This window comes from Dipodomys merriami, unplaced genomic scaffold (assembly GCF_024711535.1).
Source record: "Dipodomys merriami isolate MVZ:Mamm:240054 unplaced genomic scaffold, mDipMer1.0.p SCAF_4, whole genome shotgun sequence".
In the NCBI taxonomy this organism is placed as follows: Eukaryota; Metazoa; Chordata; class Mammalia; order Rodentia; family Heteromyidae; genus Dipodomys; species Dipodomys merriami.
In genome coordinates, this window is record NW_027205603.1 from 22146013 (window position 1) to 22163588 (window position 17576).

Sequence of the window (17576 nt, forward strand, 5' to 3'; positions counted from 1 at the left end):
AATATAGATATGGGAACTGAACCTCAGGGAGACCAACTCAGAGTTACCCTAATTACTAAGCAGAATATACTCTGAGTTTGTCTGCTTGCCTGACTGCAAAGCATATCTCTTCATTAAAACACAGCTGCTGTGTTTTCTCATTCATTTGAAGTCTTTCTAAGCATCAAGTTAACAAGCATAAGAAAAGACACGCTATAATACATACAAATGTAGCAACAGTGATAAGACACAGACAGTGCAGTGAGGAAAAGATAAACATTAATATGCAAAGACAAAGTAAAAGGAAATACAAATGGCAACTTAAGATGCTGGCTGTACCTCCATTTGGATTCTTCAAATTATTTATAGGACTCCAGTAAACTAGTTTTCATGCTAAAGTAAAATAAATAGTTTTTAATGATTACATCAGAAGAAAAATAAGTATAATTTTTAAACATAAAAAGAGAACTTTACAGCCGGGCGCCGGTGGCTCAGGCCTGTAATCCTAGCTACTCAGGAGGTTGAGATCTGAAGATCAGGTTCAAAGCCAGCCCAGGCAGGAACATCCATGAGACTCTTATCTCCAATAAACCACTGAAAAAAATGGAAGTGGTGCTGTGGCTCAAGTGGTAGAGCGTTCGCCTTGAGCTGAAGAGTGCAGGGACAGCGTCCAGGCCCAGAGTTCAAGCCCCACAACCAACCAAAATAAAAAGAAAAGAAAGAAAAGAATTGTTTAATACTTAAAAACTGAGTTTCTGTGGCTTAAGACTATCTTAACTTTACAAAACAGAGAACTTTACAAATAAGGGAAACCATGGGACCTATGTTTCTTCGGGCCTGGCTTACTTCACTTAATATAATTTTTTCCAAGTCTTTTCATTTCCTACAAATGGGGTAATGTCATTCTTTCTGATGGAGGCATAGAATTCCATATCTGCACTAACTAGTATATGTCTGAGACAAACAGAAAGTTTGTCAGATAAGTTGATGTTAGGCAAATGAACCCCAAGATAAGGACTCAAATTGTTTTTCTTTCTTGCTATTGTTTCTAAAATATTTATAAGATGATTTCTTTGTTGTTTTGTATGCCCCTCCCCCACAGTATAACCTCTGTTTTCACTGTATTTGATGTTGGTATAATTTGTGCAGGGGAAGGGATAAAAACAAATTGTTTAAATAGGGATACAGGTGGACCCATTGCAACAATGAGATGTACAAGACGTTATGTCAAAAAACAAACTTTATTGTGGAGGGAAAGGGAAAAAAACAAATCGTTTTAAATAGGGATACAGGTGGACCCATTGCAACAATGAGACATACAAGTCATTATGTCGAAAACAAACTTTACAACTTTGGGGGGGGGGAGGCGTATTGGGTGGGGGGGCAGGGGGTGGAGGATGGGAAGGGATGGGAAGGGGAAACAAAGGAGGAGGCTACAATGCTTGATAAGAAATGTACTCATTATCTTGCCCATGTAATTGTAACCCCTCTGTACAGTATTTTCACAATTTAAAAAAAAAAGAAAAACAAACTTTACAACTTTGGTGCAGGGGAGGAACAGGGGAGATGAGAAGGGATGTGAAGATGAAAAAATGGAGGAGGCAAGAATACTTGATAAGAAATGTACTAATTACCTTGCTCATGTAACTGTAACCCTCTGTATGGTATTTTCACAATAAAAAAAGAGAGAGAACTTTAAGCCAGGTGCTCATGGCTCATGCCTATAATCCCAGCTATGCAAGAGTCTGAGATCTGAGGATCATGGTTCAATAGTCTATGAGATTCTTATTTTCAATAAACTACTCAGAAAAAGCTGGAAGTGGTGCTGTGTTGTGGCTCAAGTGGTAGAGTGCTAGCCTTGAGCACTTGAGATACAGTGCACCAGAATCAAATACAATGAAAACAGAGTTATACCAAGGGGGAGGAACATATCAAAGAAACAAAAAAAAAATCACATAGTACATTATAAGTACATTAAAAACAATAGCAAGAAAGAAAACCACTAGTGTCCCTCTCTTGGGGTTCATTTCACTTATCATCATCTTATCTGGTCATATGTACATAGCTTTTGACCTTTTCTGGTTGTCCTAGACATCTACTAGTTATTGCAAATAAGGGAAATCATGGGACCTCTGTTTTTTGGGCCTGGCTTACTTCACTTAATATAGTATTTCTCAAATCTTTCCATTTCTTAACAAATTGGCGATGCCGTTCTTTCTGGTGGAGGCATAGAATTCCATTGTATGCCCTGCATCTTGTATATACACTTTTCTAATTTGGGGAGGAGAAGGGAAAAAACAAAATGCTTAAATAGGGATACAGTTTGACTCATTGTAACAATGAGATGTACAAGACTCTATGTTGAAAATGAACTTTACAACTTCGGGGGTGGGGGGAAGGGGGGATGGGATTAGTTGGGGAGGTGGGAAGGAAGGGATGGTAAGGGAAGAACAGAGGAGGAGGCAACAATGCTTGATAGGAAATGTACTCATTAGCTTACTCATGTAACTGTAACCCCTCTGTACAGTATTTTTACAATAAAAATGTATTGAAAAAATAAAAAAGAGACTCGGGATGGTGCCCAGGCCTTGAGTTCAAAGCCCCATGACAGAGCCAGAGCCGGAGCGAGGTAGCGAGAGAGAGAGAGAGAGAGAGAGAGAGAGAGAGAGAGAGAGAGAGAGAGAGAGAGAGAGAGAGAGAGAGAGAGAGAGAGAGAGAGTGACATATCTCTGTAATTTAGACCTATAGTTGTTACAATAATTAAGCTATTCAGAGTTACTGACAGCCTATACCTAATGAAGTGGTCTGCCACAATAATCACTCTCTAGACAAAAAAAGGAAGAAGAAAATTAATATAATTTAAAATAACATATTTAAAATAACGTATTCCATGAAATTGGAATGCTTTAATTTTATACTTACCACTAATTCCAAGCAAATTGAGGTGATGCAAATAAACTATAACTAAAAATACTGAGGACTCTCAATGCTTTCTTCTTTCAGAGATGAATATATAAGAAACAAATATGTTCAACCCTTAATCTATACTGAAAGCACAATGCTAGCACAAACTTCCAGTCAAATCTTGTGAATTGTTTTCATATGGGAAGCTTTATTGAGATACATTTTGCACAGAATAAATTATACCTTAAGTTCAGAGTTCTATGAGTTTTCAAGTGGATACAAAAAACTATGAAAGATCATCTCAAGGAAATTACTGTATCCTCTATTCTGTTCAATCTTTTGCCCCTCCCTGCCCAAGGACCCCTTGTTATGACTTGTTATTAATGGTTATAGTGGAGATGGAGCCTAATAGATTTCTGTGCCTGGGATGGTTTCTCATCACGATCCTCTAAATTTCAGCCTCCTGTGTAGCCAGGATTGCAGGTGAGAGTCACCGACACCCAGTTGAATGGAATTTTTAGATTAAAAAAAATTGCTTTCTCCTTAAGGTTTCAGGAAGTGGGGAAAAATTTCAATTGTTTGCTACATTGGTAATGAGATTTGAGATTCCATTCTCCATTAAAAGAGTAGAGACAACAGATTTAGTTTCAAATCTGTGAAAAAGTTTTCAATGCACATTCATTGGGGAATGAAATATGTAAAGAAGGCTTTAACAAATAGTCTTACCAATAATAAATAAGAGATACATTTATATTAGAAGCTATCAGTTAGATGTTGTGCAACTTATGGTGTCCCACTTACCATTCATTTTCTCCTTTTCAAATTCAGCAATTTCTTTTTTGTTGCAGCCACATTTATTGATAGATTTTCTGGCTATAATTCTTTTTATTACCTTTATACTTAGAAAGCCCTTCCTTAGTATTTTTTACAAGTAATTAGTACATTTCTTTTTGGACAATGTCACTCCAGTCCTTGACACAAGTTACATAGTGCATTTTCAACATAGTGTCTACCAGGTACCATGGCTGCATTTGTTCATCATTTGTCCTTCCATTTCTGTGCCCCTCATTGCCCCAGTCAAAACACAAATTTAAAACAAACAAACAAAATGAAAAAAGGAAAAACAACACCATCGCCATCAACATCAGGATAAAAAAAATGCATGTTTCCAATCCTGGAATTTGTTTTGATACAATTAAATATTCAGAGGCATTGCACCTGTGGGATCCTTCCTTATTTTTAAATCACATAATTATTCACATTCTTCTTATTTCCCTGCTTTGGATAAGATTTCATTATTTTCTTGATCAAATTTAGCAAATTCTTATCTGTCATGGATTATCATTAAAAGCTTCTAAATCAGCAGTAAGTCAAGGCCAATCAGCACAATCCCAGCAACCACAGGAGCTACAGCTGGAATGATATCTGGACCAATAGGACAATCTAGGAGAGATGCAGGTTGATAAGCATGAAAGGTCTTATGTTAAGTGCCAAGTCCACCCACAAGCACAAAGAGCTGGGCTGGGCACTGAAAATGTCAAACCATTAAGAAGCTAACAAATGAGTTTATAAGATTGGAACATAATAAAATAAGAATTATGGGATGGTGCTTGCTTTTTTTTTTTTTTTAGTATTGTGGCTTAAATTCAAAACTTTGTATTTTCTAGGCAAGTCTTAGACTACTTGAGACACACCTCCAGCCTTTTTTTGTTTAGTGGTTTGTTTGTTTTTTTTTTTTTTAATACAAATCTTGCTTTTTGCCCAGGCAGACCACAATAACCTTGGTGTTTAATTTCCTTCCCCAAGTGGAATAACAGGCACATGCCAACAGTATCTGCTCCAGAAAAACAAACAAACTGGTATTTCCTAATACACATAAACCTTTCTTTCTAGAATGCAAAAGTAAAATTTTAAAAATCCCTTAAAATTATATCAAAATCATCAAAGCTTTTTGTGTAACTCTTACAAAACATGTCAAGAATTTCCATTGAATCGTGAAAATGGCAATACTTTCCAAGGTTATCTACAAATTCAGTGCCATACCTATCAATATTCCAACCTCATTACTCAAGGAAATAGAAGAAGCAATCCAAAAATTCATATGGAACAATAAAAGACCCTGAATAGCAAAAACAATCCTTAATAGAAAGAACAGTGCTGGAGAAAAATCAATACCAAATTTCAAACTCTACTACAAAACCATAGTAATCAAAACAACTTGGTACTGGCACAAGAACATACCTCAGGACCAATGGAATAGAATTGAAAGCCCAGAAATGAACCCACAGACCTATAGCCACCTAATCTTTGATAAAGGAGCTAAAAAAAATAGGATGGAAGAAAGACTGCCTCTTCAGTAAATGGTGCTGGCAAAATCACCCTGCACCAGAATCAATTCCAAATGGATCAAAGACCTCGGAGTCAAAGCAGACACTCTGAAAACATTACAGGATGGAATAGGAAAAATTGTAGGTCTCCTTGGCACAGGCCAAAATTTTCTTAATAGAGACCCAGAAACACAACAAATCAAAGAAAGGTTGTACAAAAGGGACTGCATGAAGCTGCAGAGCTTCTGCATGGCAAAGGACGTAGCTTGCAAGATCAATAAAAAGCCCACAGAGTGGGAGAAGATCTTCACTAACCATACAACAGACAAGGATCTCAGGAACTCAAAAAATTAAATCCCTCAAAAACAAATCCTCAAAGAAACAACTGCCCAATAAATAAGTGGATTATTAAAGTCTTAAAGAGAAACTTCTCTGAAGAGGAAAGAAGGATGGCCAATAGATACATGAGGAAATGCTCAACCTCTCTACCCATAAAAGAAATGCAAATAAAAACAACATTGAGATACCACCTCACTCCAGTTAGAATGGCTACAATCAAGAACTCTAATAACAACAGATGCTGGAGGGGATGTGTACAGAATGGAACCTTATTTCATTGCTGGTGGGAGTGTAAACTTGTTCAACCATTTTGGAAAGTAGTATAGAGGCTCCTCAAAAGACTCCACAAAGAGCTCCCCTATGACCCAACAATCCCACTTTGAGGCATTTACCTGAATGATCACCAATAAGACCATACTAAAGCTACCAGCACAACTATGTTTATTGCAGCATTATTTACCATAGCTAAGATATGGAACCAGCCCAGATGTCCCTCAGTAGATGAATGGATGAAGAAAATGTGAGATACATACATACATACATATATATATATATATATATATATATATATATATATATATATATATATTGATTCTATGCCTCCATCAGAAAGAATGACATTGTCCCATATGTTAGGAAATGGAAAGACTTGGAAAAATTATATTAAGTGAAGTAAGCCAGACTCAAAGAAACATAGGTCCCATGGTTTCCTGTATTTGCAATAACTAGTATATGTCTGAGACAAGCAGAAACGGTCAGATAAGTTGGTGTTAGGCAAAATGAACCCCAAGATAAAGACTCAAGTGGTTTTTCTTTCTTGCTATTGTTTCTAACGTATTTATGAGGTGATTTTTTTTGTGTTGCTTTGTATGTCCCTCCCCCATGGCATAACCCCTGTTTTCACTGTATTTGATGTTGATATAATTTGTGGAGGAGAAGGGAAAAAACAGATTGTTTAAATAAGGATACAGGTGGACCCATTGCAACAATGAAATATACAAGATGCTATGTCACAAAACAAACTTTACAACTTTGGTGGGGGGGAAGTGTAGTTGTGGAGATGGGAGGGCAGGGATGGTAGGGGAAAAGCAAAGGAGGAGGCAACAATGCTTGATACGAAATGTACTCATTACCTTGCTCATGTAACTACTCTGTGCAGTATTTTCACAATAAAAAAACCTGTTTAAAAATAAAAAACTTCTTTAACCAATTACCCTAAAGAAAAAAAAAGAAGAAGAAGCCAGTTGGCCGTCTCCCAGGTGTCTCAGGAGCTGCTTAAGGGCTGAGGAATGCACAATGGAAGGAGCTCCTGGAAAAGCAGAGCCCTGCTTTCCCTTCCCTCCCTCATAGCACAGCCCCAGAGCGGGCAGCTTCACCCACCCTGACAGGTCTCCCTAGAGCCCCTAGCCCCTTACTCCCAGGCTTCTGACCTCTTTGCATTCACATGGATGTTTCCCATCAAAGAGCACTCTCCCCATTTTGGCTACATCACTTGCAGTCTCGTACATCTTTTTGGTAGCTGTGTACTGAGTGAGATTCTGGAAAAGTGAAAGCAATCAACATTTCAGTCTCATCCCCTGTGACTATGGGTGCTGGAGAGAGATAACAGGTCCTGGGATCCCAAACCAAAGTTCTTCTTGGCTTTGATTTCTGGCCTCACAGCCGCCATCATTCACCCGCAGCTTTTCACCACCTCCTGACACCAAATACTACTGCTCATAAGTGAGTCAGCTAAATCTGTCTGCAGCTCTTTAAGAGGGTAGCTTAGCAATCATCACCAATTACTGGCAAGCATTGCTGAACAACAATTGTAATCTTGCTTAAGTGTACACTCCTTTTGTGACAGACCACTAGCCACATCTGTGAGTTCTTGGTCTTTTTTGACAAGTGGTATCTGATTCAGAAAATAATTTCTTGTGCCTCTATTGTAGAGTTTTCACTGTGTAGTCCAGGGATAGATTAAAAGTTTCAGATCTCACATTAAAATTTTTGAATAGTTTGTACTTGATATTAGTATAAGGTAAAAGCAGAGGTCTAGTTCAATCTTCTACCTGTACATAGCAATTAAGCAAAACTCAGTTGCTGAAAAGGCTGTTTTTGGGGGGGGACAGGGAGGCACAGGGTGTGAGGGAGAGATGGGAGGGCAGGGATGGTAAGGGGAAACAAAGGAGGAGGCAACAATGCTTGATAAGAAATGTACTCATTACATTGCTCATGTAATTGTAAACCCTCTGTACGATATTTTCACAGTAAAAAAAAAACTTAATTAAAAAAAAGAAAAGGCTGTTTTATTTCATCCACTCTGTAACTTTTGTTCTGTACTCTTGTAACTTCTGTTCTGTGTGGTGGTTGATGTGTCATTTATATGTTCTATTATGGATCTGTTGTATAACTGAAGCCCAAATTTTTGATACACCTAACATTGTTCTTTTTGTTCAGGATTTCTTTTGTTATATGGAACTTCCATATTTTTCTGGTTAGCTTATTCTAGTATTGAAAAAATGCCATTGGAACTTTGGTGGGTATTATATTGAATTGGCAGAATACCTTTGCAACAGTTTTGCCATTTTCTTCACATTCGTTCTGCCAATTCATCAATATTGACAGGCTTCCTATCTTTTTAATCCTGTTCATTTTCATTCTCCAGATGTGGTTTTTATTGTAGGGAACTTTTGTCTCCTTAGGCATTTACTTGGGTATCTCTTGAGGCTATAGTGAATGACATCTTTCCTAATTTCTTAGACTTTTTTTTATTGATATATAAAAAAAGATGTCTTAGCCTTCATTTCATATACAACTACATTGTTGAAAAAATGTTTATCAGATCTAGGAAATTTTGGAGTGAATCTTGAGCATCTTTTAAATCATATGGGAATTCTTCCTTCCCTACAAACAACCCACTGTCTCTTGCCTTGTTTCTTTGGCTAGGAATTCCAGTACTAGCTTACTTCAGTAAGAATGGGAAAAGTGAACCTCTTTGTCTTCTTACTGAAATGAAATGATTTCATCCTGTCCACTTTTGCAATAATGTTAGCTGTTTGTCATGTAACCTTGTGATGTTAAGAAACATCCCTTTTCTTCCTGTTTTCTTGGTAGCTGTATCATAAAAAGATGTCAAACTTCTTCAAAGCATTTTTCACAATAAATTGAGATGATCATGAAGTTTCTGTACACTGTTTTACATCTTTTAATTTATGTATATTGCACCTTCCTTGTGGTCCTGAAATTAAATAGGTTTGGTCAAGATGCATGACCTTTTAAATGTACTGTTGAATTTCCTTTTCAAGCATTTTATTAAAGATTTTTGTATAGATGTCCATAAAAGCTTTTGTTGTGGTACTTGTTGTGTCCCTGTCTATTCATTAGAGGAGGATAATTGTAGTTTCATAGAATATGTTTTATACTTTTCATTCCTTTTCTTCTACATGACAAATTTTGAAGAGTATTGTTAATTCTTTAAGCTTGGAGAATTCAGCAATGAATCGGTCAACTTCTAGAATTTTCTCTGTAGGAGACACTTTATTTCTCCTTTAATCTCATTGCTTGCTACAAAATTACTTAAAATGTTTATCTGAACTTGGTCCAATTATGGTGTGTCAAATAAATTTAAAATCCTATCCATTTTTCTAGACTTTCAGATTCATTTGAATGTATTTTTTTTCAGTGTATTGCCTTCTGATTTTCTATATTTTATTCTATAGCTATTCTAGAGTTTATTCGATAGTTTATTTCTATAGTTCATATAGTTTATTCTATAGTTTATTATAATTTGTTCTATAGTTTATTGGTATTGATGTGATATACCCATTTTTATCTCTGGTTTCATTAATTTGGCCTTTCTATTTGGTCACTTTGACTAAGGACTTACTTATTTTTTATATTATTTACCTTATTTATCTTTTTTAAGTCTTATTTGTCCTTTCAAGTAACAAAGGGACAGTTTTTGTTTCATTGATACTTTTGATATTTTATTCTTTATTTCAATTATCTCTGCCCTGGTAAAGTTTTTCTTCTTGCTGCTGCTGATGGATTTATCTTGTTTTACTTCCTAAGAGCTTGAAACATTTCATTAGTCTATTTTTGAGACCTATTTGCTTTTGGGTAGGGGCACTGATAGCTGTATGCTTTCCTCATGGCATTACTTTTAATATAATCCAGAATATCGGATAAATTGTGTGTTCAGGTTCATTAGATTCTATGAGTTTTTAAAATTTTATCCCTTTTTCATTGTTGAAATTTTGCTCATTGAAATTTGAATTGTTTTGACTTGTTTTGAATATTCTCTGCAGTTTCTTTTGCTGTTTATCACTAATGTTATTCATTAAGGTTTGGTAGAAAATGGGTGATAGAAAAATGGAAGACTTGTTTTATTTCTTAAAATTACTTATTTGAAGGTTCAGTGGGTAATTTTGACAGATGCACGTTATGTGGCTGCTTGAGGAAATATTATGCACATTTTAATTCAATTGGGTCTAGGCTGTCATTTACTTTGTTAAAATTTTGTCTGTTGAGGTCTTGTTAGTAACATTGTATTTGAATTTGTAGTTTTGAGTCTAGATGTTTGTATAATGAAGTTGGCTGCACTAGTATTTTAGCACATACATGTTAACAATCATTGTTTGTTATATTAAGGAAAAATGACCTTATTTGTCTCTTGAATTCATTTTTGTATGAAGGCTGCCTGATCAGAAATGAGTACTACTACTTCTTTCTTTTCAGGTTCTTTTGATTGGAAAATTTTTGTTTCCTTCTCCCTAAGCCAATATATATATATATATATATTTCCCAGGGACAAACATCACTTTTAGTCAAATATCAGGTCTTTGGGTGCTCTTTTTCCTATGCTTCTGTTTCTGTTTCTTTCTTTTTCTCTTTCTTGTTTGGCTTGCTTTCACTTTCTCTTTCATTTTTTTCTTAAATTTAATTGTATAGGTGATGTACAGATGGGTTACAGTTACATAAGTAACTTGACACACAGTGTTATCCCCTCTGTCATTTTCCTCACTTTCCCTCTCCTCCAACTGCTTGCTTTCCCCCACCCCCAAGCTATAAAGTTCATTTTCAACAAAGTGTCTTGTGAGTATCACTTTTGTATTGGCTCTTTCTCTTTTCCTCCTCCTCTCTCTCTCTCTCTCTCTCTCTCTCTCTCTCTCTCTCTCTCTCTCTCTCTCTCTCTCTCTCTCTCTCTCTCTGTGTGTGTGTGTGTGTGTGTGTGTGTGTGTGTGTGTGTGTGTGTGTGTGAATCCTGAGGCTTGAACTCAGGACCTGGGTACTCTCTCTGAGCTTGGTGCTCAAGGCTAGTGCTCTACCACTTGAGCCACAGCTCTTCTGGCATTTTTGGTAATCAGGAATAGAGTCTCACAGGCTCTCCTGCCTAGGCTGGCTTCAACCTCTAACCCTTAGATCTCAAATTTCTTAGTTGCTAGGATTACAGGCATAAGCCACTAGCATCCATTTCCCCTTGTATGTTCAGGTATTTTCACTGGATAGTTTCAGTTTGGTAGCTACCATTTATTGTATGGAGGATGCCATTCCACAGCCTAATGGCTCCCGTGACTGTATTGTGAAATTAGTCTTCTGAGTAAATGATCCTTCTTCAAATGTAATCTAGTCTCTATTTCCCCTCTCTTCTGTGATCTTATCTTGGTAAAGGTTCATGTGATTTCTTAAATCTTTGGTTTATTGGCTCAGGTTAAATATAACTAAATTTTATTGATCTAGCTTTCATCTTTCTTCTTCCCTTCCTTCTTTCCCTCTTTCCTTCCTTCCTTCCTCCCTCTCTTTTTCCTATTTCTTTCTTCCTTTCCTTCCCCCCCTCTTTCTCTTATAGTTCATTTGTTCTATAAAGAGTTGTAGACTTCATTGTGTCCTTATTCCTATCCCTACACTTCCAAACCTCTCATCTTAACCATGAATAGTTGGGATGATTTTTTTCATACACATTATTTCTAGTATTTTTATTTATTAATTTTTTTGTTGGGATTAAACTTCTGTGTGATATATTCAAGATTTTTAAAATGTAATTGTATTTTTAAGATCAACTTTTGCTGTTACTAATAATAAAAAGCTACTGGCTGAAAACAGTTTCTATGGTGAGAAAGAAGAGCTAGGAAATAAAAAACAGTACAATATCATATACTGCTTTGATGTGTGTCATCTTAAATTTTCATGTCTCATTGAATCAAATTGTTCTCTAATTTAGGCAAACATCACCTCAAACTATATGTCATATGAGAGGCTCATATAATCAGAGTAGTATTGTTTCTATATCTTGTTCATACCAAATTTTATGAATATTGTATATTATGTATTTGTCTTTAAGATGTTTCCAATGGATAGTTCCAATTTTGTGATAGAAATGGGCATAGGAAAGTTGTTAAGTAGTCATTACTTCAAGCATGATTCATAGATACAAAAGCTACACATAATTTAAACTTTAAAATCAGATCTCTCAATCAAAATATATTTTCAATTTCAAATATTCTGATAAGCTTAGCATGTTGACCCCTAAGTCTCCAGCTGTTAGTATTAGTGGTAGGTACCAAGAATTTTAAAAAGTAGGACAATCGGAAGAAGTTAGTCCTTGGAAATGTGCATTTGAGGCAACATTGTGATCATAGGCCTTCTTTACCCCGCTTCCCTGGCTGATATGAACTGAGCAACTTTGCTCCACCACAAACTCTCTGTCATGATGTTCTATCTCCAGGCATAAAAGCAATGGATCCTGGACTGAAACAGTACTAAGCCGTTTAAATGAGACTGAATGGGATTTGATGAAACTGGAGTAGTTCCTGGTAAACAAATGAATAAGATTTCCCACCTTTCATGTTGGCCACAGCACTCTTCTCTGGGAGTGGATCCCAGCACAGTCAAGTGTTACTGAAAAGGTTCGAGGTGGAATGGGGAGGTGGGGGGACCGAGAGCACATTACCATGATTCCAGCAATAGGGGCTCTGAGCAATAACCTTGAACTATCTCCTACAGCTCCTCCCTGTGATGTGATAAAGAGAGAATTCCAGAGTTGTACTAAGCATCATGAAATGTAGGTGTGGCCTAGGTCTTCCATTCCTTGGTGTATGAGAAAAATGAAAGAAAAGGGGACGTGGTCATCTTTCCTGGAGTCAGGAGGATCTGCTGGAGTCACAGTGGGGCTATAGGAGTATGGGAATCCTCTCTTTGGCTTTATATTCAGTCTGTAATTCTCCATTACAAAATATAGTTACCTGGCAGACCTGAGGCTGCTCTCTAGAGGGTGACTTTGACCCTCCTGTGCTACTCACCTCTCTACCCCTTTGTCCTAGAGAGCTTTGTGGCCAGGCTTAAGATGTAGGGGAGGAGTAGGCAGTAAAGAAGAGTCTATCATTTTCAGTCCCCTTCCTGGAGCCTCACAGATCTCCCTCATATTTTCAACTTTCAGGTATCAACTGCAGGGTGTTTCCTGTTTAATCTCTAGGTATTCTTTTCTTTTTAAGCAACTTCCTGTTTCCACTTCCTCCAGGGTTGCTAATCCTGATGGCTCATTTTATGTTTTTCCAGCTCGATTTGGTTCTACCTTCTGGGCTCCTAGTCTTCAGTTGCTGAAACCCATGTAGTTATTCCTGCATCCTCAGGGTACCCTGTTCATCTCAGACATACTCTTAAGTTCAAGTAACCTTTATCCTCACACTGCTCTACAGAGCTTAACCAAAGTTGCCTCTAGACCTTCTGGGCCTGATGTCCTTCATCTCTTCATCTCACCAGTTCAGCTCCCGTGAAAGCAGAAAAGTTCTGAGCAATTACAGAAAAGTTCTGAGCAATTCCACATCATCATTTTTCATCTTTCAACTGTCCTTAGTCTTTCTTCTTGCCCTCTATCCTTCAAAGAAGTTTTGTTCGGTTCTCAAAGTCCTGACTCCTCATGTGTCTTCCCCTTTACAGCTATATTTCCCTCTGGTTCAGGTCATTTCGTTTGAGTCCCCTACCCCTTTCTTCGGTTTGCTAAATTAAAAGCTTCTTGAACTTTTTTGGTTTCAAAGAACCATGTTTTAGTTCATTGATTTGTTTTGTTGTTTCTTTTTTGGTCTTTCTTTCATTTCTTTGCTGTGTTTTGTTATATCTTTCTACCTGCTAACTTACTATTTTGAATGGTGGTATTTATCTAAATTGGTCAGTTTTATAAATTACATCTTTTCTCTATTTTGTAAAGCCAAATGAGACCATGAACTAACTTTTTTCTTTATTTCATGTGTGTGTGCCTTGAACTCAGGGACTTAAAATCACTATAATTTTTTCCTCATGTCTGACTAGTTGAGACATGTCTCCAGTCAGCATTTGGATCTTCATTTGGAGATAAAAATGTAGTAAAACTTTCTGCCTGGACTATGTTTAAACTGCCATCCTCCATGTCTCAGTGAAATTACATGGTTTGGAGTACCATTGTATGTGTTCAATTTTGTGTCTCTTGTATTGCTCAAGTTCAAATGAGCATATGTATTTCCTGCAATACTTAGCATTTCTTTTTACATATCCATTTATATAACATCTTTTAAGAGGTTCCCAATGGAGGGAGGAAGGGTGAACAAAATCACTCATTGTATTCCATGTACATTATGTAAAATTTGAACTATGTAGCTTGATTGTAGAGATGGAAGGTGAAAATGAGGGAGAGAGATGGAAGGGATGACATTGACCAAAAGGTATTTTACCCATAACCTGACTTATGGAATTGTGACCTCTATGGACAACTACTTTATAATAAATTTTAAATTACCATAAAATCCCCCAGAAGAATAAAAGGCTACCTATAACATATTTCTATAGAGAATATTCTCCACTGAAAATACTGTATATGCTAAAGTATTTTCAAAACTAACAAAATAGAAAAACAAGCAAAGAATACCAACAATTCATAGAAGTAGAGATATGAATAGTTACTAACATGCACAGATGATCACTTTTGCCTCCAAACAATGCCATCCTGAAAGGGGCCACAAAGGATACTGAAGTCTGAATACTGATCCTGAATACTGTGCTGTGGACAGCACATTGAGATAGTTGACCGGGACAGTTCCTGTATTAGCCACACTGTTAAGATGGACTCCCACACTGTCTGGGTCCTAGCTAATAAGACAGACGTGTAGTAATGTCCACTGCTACGTTATTTCAAGGTGACTAGTAACTTTTTGCTCTCTGTATACACATGTGCATAGTGCACTATGGATATGGTTTGAGGGCTCTCATGGACTACACATCCATTGACCCAAGGAAAATGCACATGCCTATATCAACAAAACTACATTGGGCCCAAGATGGACCAACAGCAACAAAATTTAAAAAATAATGTTGTGTCAGAACCAGGACAACATTGCCCACCTATAGGTTATGGGTGGGGATGGGTATTTATAAATATGTTAAGTGGTAAATACAGGCACTTAACAACAATTTGATGACATTCATTAGTTAACTAGGTGGTTACCCATAAAATTCTGTAACAGTACCATACATTTCTCTCTGGATCATTGATGGAAATATTGGCAGAATCAAACCATCCAATTGTATTCTGCCAAATATATATGGGCATTATAGTTGGCCCCATTTCCTTGATTAATTGGTAATATTAGAATATGTCAATATGGCTGTATTATTGTTTGTTACATGTAGTTCCTTGAATTGTTGTTATGTTTTGTAAGTTCAAAAGGCCTCCTTGTGGAAAATACAACTATAAAGATGCATCTGTGTGAGGGGGGTAGAATGTAGGAAAAACTAAACAAAAATTCACAACCACAGATTACAACCAAAAGTTAGATAATGCCAGCCCACTGTGCCCCAGGACTTAGAACTAAGCTTTTTTTCTCCTATTATAAAAGATAGGCAATGGTCCTTTGGAAAGGAGGAAGACCCACATGTCAACAGAAGGATGCAAAGATTCATGCAAAGGAGGTGTGCACATGGAAAAATAGACACCCAGACACAAAGATTTGTGCACCCATGCTATATTTAAGTAATTATATAATCAAGATCTCTTTCTTTTTAGATGCCTATGCATTAATTTCTCTCTTGTATGGGAGAAATACTGGATTGAAAATATTTAACCATTATTTTGTAAAAAGCTTAGCTACAAGATGCTGAATGTATAATCTTATACTTCCATTTTAAATAAGTCTCTTTTTAAGGCCATCTATGATAACTTTTTTTGGGAAGGAAACAGACTTTTTGTTTCTCTAATATGAAAAGAGTCTTATTTTAAAGTGTTATGTTCTGCTAGCAGCTTGGCAGCATTATACTAACTATATAACATTTCCCACTACTCAAAAATTTAAGTTTAAAGCATAATGAAAAGAAGATTTATGGGATTGTTATTAGTAGCCACTATACTATTTCATCTCATGTTGTACAAAAGGCTTGATATTACATATTTAACTGTTGAAAAGTTAGTTTAGCAACAAGATGCCAAATGAGTAAACTTTTATACATTTATACAAAAATTTTAATGTATAAACATTTCCATAACTTGAAATATAGCTATGTTGGGGAAAGTATGAAAGCAAGACTCATATTTATGTTTGGGGGAAAGATCTGTCTTTTTCATTTCAGGATGTGTAGCCATTTTAATGGAATTAGCTTAATAGCTGCAAGATGTTGAATGCATGTATTTGCTCAATTACTTCAAATAAACAAAAAGCACATGTTTAAGACCTTGTAGTTTTGTTTAGAAAGAGGTATTTCAATTGCTTTCATTGTTAGAGATATGCTTGATTTGCAAGTACCATGAAACTGTTCTTGTAAATAAGTTATGTTTAAGACCTTGTGAAAGCAAGATACATTGTTTATATTTGAAGCAAATGAATATTGAGAGGAATGTATTATTAAAGCATTATGTATTCGATGTAGCATCTTGTACATTTCACTGTTGCAATGGGTCCACCTGTATCCCTATTTAAATAATTTGTTTTTTCCCTTCCACTCCCCAAATTAAACCAACATCAAATACAGTGAAAGCGGGGGTTATACCGTGGGGGAGGGACATACAAAGCAACAAAAAAAATCACCTTATAAATATGTTAGAAACAATAGCAAGAAAGAAAAACCACTTGAGTCTTTATCTTGGGGTTCATTTCGCCTAACATCATCTTATCTGAACTTTGCTGCTTGTCTCAGACATATACTAGTTATTGCAAATAAGGGAAACCATGGAACCTATGTTTCTTTGGGCCTGGCTTACTTCACTTAATATAATTTTTTCCAAGTCTTTCCATTTCCTAACAAATGGGACAATGTCATTCTTTCTGATGGAGGCATAGAATTAATATATATCTATATCTATCTATCTATATATATATATCTATATATATCTCACATTTTCTTGATCCATTCATCTATTGCAGCATCTGGGTAATGCTGCAATAAACATAGTTGTGCTGGTAGCTTTAATATGGTCTTGTTTGTGATCATTCAGGTAAATGCCCAAAAGTGGGATTGCTGGGTCATAGGGGAGCTCTATGTGGAGTCTTTTGAAGAACCTCCATACTGGTTTCCAAAGTGGTTGAACAAGTTTACACTCCCACCAACAATGCAGTAAGGTTCCCTTCTGTCCACATCCCCTCCAGCATCTGTTGTTATTAGATTTCTTGATTATAGCCATTCTAACTGGGGTGAGGTGGCATCTCAGTGTTATTTTGATTTGCATTTCTTTTATGGCTAGAGAGGTTGTACAAGATGTTAAGTTAAAAAACAAACCTTACAACTTTGGTGGGGGGGTTTGAGGGGCAAGGCGAGTAGTTGTGGAGCTGGGAGGGCAGGGATGGATGATAAGGGAACAACAAAGGAGGAGGCAACAATACTTGATAAGAAATGCACTCTTTACCTAGCTCATGTAATTTTAACCCCTCTGTACCGTATTTTCACAATAAAAAACAACAAAAATAAAGTCAACAATGAATGAAACAAAACCCCAAATATAAATATAATTACTAACAGAATTGAAAAGAGAACTGTTCTCTGATAATAGTTTTGGAACTTAACACTCCATTATTGATCATTGAGAAGGAT

The 17576-nt window shown here is 36.4% G+C and overlaps 1 protein-coding gene across 1 annotated transcript in view; it reads right to left on the reverse strand.

Annotated features, from left to right (window-relative positions):
- The window catches only part of LOC138806218 (ankyrin repeat domain-containing protein 26), a 55330-nt gene extending 42906 nt beyond the window's left edge, over nt 1-12424 (reverse strand). Inside the window, exon 1 of the mRNA XM_069991752.1 lies at nt 12370-12424. The gene's annotated coding sequence lies outside the window, so the exon portion shown is untranslated. The remainder of the gene's footprint in view (nt 1-12369) is intronic.
- Nucleotides 12425-17576: the final 5152 nt, after the last annotated feature.